General features: G+C 35.6%; 1 long non-coding RNA gene across 1 annotated transcript in view; it reads left to right on the top strand.

The window, feature by feature from the left end:
- Window positions 1–3475, top strand: part of LOC128250352 (uncharacterized) — a 31926-nt gene that overhangs the window by 7045 nt on the left and 21406 nt on the right. The gene's annotated exons all lie outside the window — the stretch shown is intronic.

The following is a 3475-nucleotide window of genomic DNA, read 5'->3' as shown; positions in this document are numbered from 1 at the left end:
AAGTTTATGTATATATTAATATTATCTCAGTTAAAACAAAAACCTTGACAATGTAAATATGTTAATAGTTACCATGGGTAGCAAAAATCATACAAAAAAAACAGGATATCACACCCGTTTTATAGGTAGAGATACCAAGTTAAAGCGATGCATTTTGAGTAGATATGAATAATAACAATAATACGTTTTGCTCCATTTATTGTTATTATTCATATATATATATATATATATATATATATATATATATTTATATAGAATAATGGTACAACAAGGCAATAATGTTTCCTGGAAATAGCAGTTGATAAATTTACAACGCTACAGTAAAGTTTCACTGTATATATATACTGGCAAAGATGTGTGCGGAAGCGAACATAGGAAGAACATTAGATAAATGAACAAATCAGAATCAGATAATCTAGTACCTAGGTTTTAGACTTTTCAAATACGTTTATCATAAATTTGATTAGTCGTCTTCAGCTAGATTTACCTGGACAATATTTCAAATGTTGCTAGATACTTTTCTTCTACTTTATTTGACTGGAAAGTAATACATTTATATTGTACAGTTCTATATTTAAGAGATGAGGAATTATTTACATTATTTACATTATTTACATTTGACGGATATTCGTCCTCATCTTGTTTGTTGTTAACACAACGTTTCGGCTGATATACCCTCCAGCCTTCGTCAGGTGTCTTGGGGAAATTTCGAACCTGGGTTCTCATTCCTATCGATGTTACTATTATTATTATTATATTATCATTATTATATTATTATTATTATTATTACTATTATTAATCAGGTCGCTGCCGTGAATCGAACTCGGAACCTTGGGGTTAAGAGTGCAGGCTACTAAAATATTGTTCTTGTAACACCTTGATTGTATGTTCATGTCTGGTGTTAATATTGTGGGAGGACTCTGGATAGAATGCTTTTGCTTGTCACTGCCCTAGTGCACTGAGATTCAGGTTATCTAGTCTAGATTGCCTGGGATTGTTAATGAAATAAAACTGTTAGCTTTCATTCTCTTCATGCCATAGTGGTCTCTGCCAAGAAGGAGAAGCTTTCATGTGTGTGTGTTTGCATAACTATGAATAATATTGTGTATGTGGGTGCTCGCGCGTCCGTGTGCGCACATAAACATGTTTGTGTGAGTATGTAGAAATGATTGTGTGTGTGTATATTTATGCCGGGTTGAAGGTGGTGGTGATTGTGGGAAGAAGCCATGAGTCAAATATATATATGTGCATGAGTATGTGAACCAGAAGGAGTGAGTGAAGACAAAGAAGATAAGGAAGTAATGTGACTGTTTATACAAGAGAATGAGAGTTAAAGAGAGGGCGAGACAGACAGAAAGCTGGTGAGAGAGTTATGAGTAGATGAAGGAAGTGGGATTAAAGAGGTTAAATAAAAGAGTATAAAAAGAGTAAGAGTGAGATTGAATCCAAATTTCTTTTCCAGAGCTTAGAGGAAAAGCTACACCCATAACCATTTTCAGATCCTCTCAGATTGGCAGAAAAATGTGAGGAAGTTATCTTCAGACAAGTAACTGGATTCAGACAAGTGACTGGATTCTGCTAAGGGCATACACTAGGGCCAGACTGAGGTGTTAAACTGAGTAGCAGATTAAGTGGTGCCACTTTAGCATACAGTCTACCTGACCATTTACAATTTAGCCTGCAGTCTAACCCTAATCCTATCCCTAAACCCTAATTCTAAGTCTAAGCCTAAACCCTAATCCTAACCCAGGTCAGGTTACCTCACATATACTGCTGTAAACCACACTTTAAAATAGCACTAGTAAAGCTACCACCAAAAAACAGGAATGATCTCTTTGATGCAGTTTCTGTTTACTCTGATAGAAGACACTGGTTCAAAAAGTTTTACACAATGTGATCAAACCTTAAACTACATAGTTATTCCTGTGTCCACTTTGTAAATATTTTCAGTAGCTTCATCAAAGGTAGTGCAGTATTCCAAAATCAAAAGGACATCTGTAAGACTTCAATTGATATAAATGGATGCACTACACAACTCTGTGGTGACATCCAGTAGGCTTAAAATAAGTTCCACACAGTGAATAATAAAAGCAATAAAAGTAAGTCAAAAATGGAGTTGATATGAAACTGGTTGGAATTTATGTTATAGATAATATTGATCTATAAGATAAATTCCAACTGGCTTATTTTAACTTTATTAAGATTTATTGTCTTAAAACCAACAATAGATATCAAGTGAAATTTATAAGTGTTCAATCTATTTGAATATTGTGATACACCCAAATGAATTCATCCTAATATTCATTTGGTCAATTGTTCCTTCAAATTATGACATCTGAGGAAATGAATGGGCTACAGAATTATTACATCTTTCCATATGTTATCTCTTGTAATGCAAAACATTGTATTTATTGCATAACATTGCATGAGATATGGAATGGAAATATTGTCCATTTATGGAAACAATTGTAATGTCAATTTAACTTCTATTTTCCTTGCTTGGCACCTTGCTGTGTGCTCAAGAAGACCCATCCTCCACAGCAGAATTGTTAATCCCACTTCCCCTGCTGAAGAGGATTGGCCTGCAAGAGCCCTGTGCCAGTGCCATGTAAAAAGTACCTATGCTGGTGCCGCATAAAACTACCTGTGCTGGTGCCACATAAAAAAACTCTATAAAGTGGTTGGCATTAGGAAAGGCATCCAGCTGTAGAAACCAGGCCAAATGAGACTGGAACCTGCTGCAGCTCTCCGGTTTGCCAGCTCTTCTCAAACTATCCAACCCATATCAGCATGGAAAACAGTCATTAAAGGATGATGATGATGATATTTAATTCTTTTTTAGGACAGTGAATCTTGAAGCAAATAAAGCTATAAATAATGGCATATAAGTTTGGGGTTAAAACCCTTTGGATAGAGAAAGATAAAGGCTGCAAGGGTTCTCAACCCAATATTGACATATGATTATTTATAGCTCTATTTACTTTAAGATACACTGTTTCAAAAAAAGAATTATTATTTCACATGCTCTCAAAGTTTATAAAGAACATCAACAACATACAGTTGTGGCTGTGTGGTAAGAAGCTTGGTTGCAGGGTCAGTCTCACAGTGTGGTGCTTTGGGTGAGTGTCTTCTACTATAGCCTCAGACTGACAAAAGCCTTGTGAGTGGATTTGGTTGGCAGAAACTGAAAAGGCAGTGAGCTGGTAGAAACGTTAGCACACAAGGCAAAATGCTTAGCAGTATTTTGTCTGCCGTTATGTTCTGAGTTCAAATTCCGTCGAGGTCCACTTTGCCTTTCATCCTTTCCGGGTCGATAAATCAAGTACCAGTTACGCACTGGGGTCGATGTAATCGACTTAATCCCTTTGTCTGTCCTTGTTTGTTCCCTCTATGTTTAGCCCCTTGTGGGCAATAAAGAAATAAGTAACTGAAAGAAGCCTGTCGTATATATATATATATATATATATATATATAT

This window comes from Octopus bimaculoides, chromosome 20, assembly GCF_001194135.2.
Source record: "Octopus bimaculoides isolate UCB-OBI-ISO-001 chromosome 20, ASM119413v2, whole genome shotgun sequence".
NCBI lineage: Eukaryota > Metazoa > Mollusca > Cephalopoda > Octopoda > Octopodidae > Octopus > Octopus bimaculoides.
This window is presented reverse-complemented; position numbering and strand designations above follow the sequence as displayed.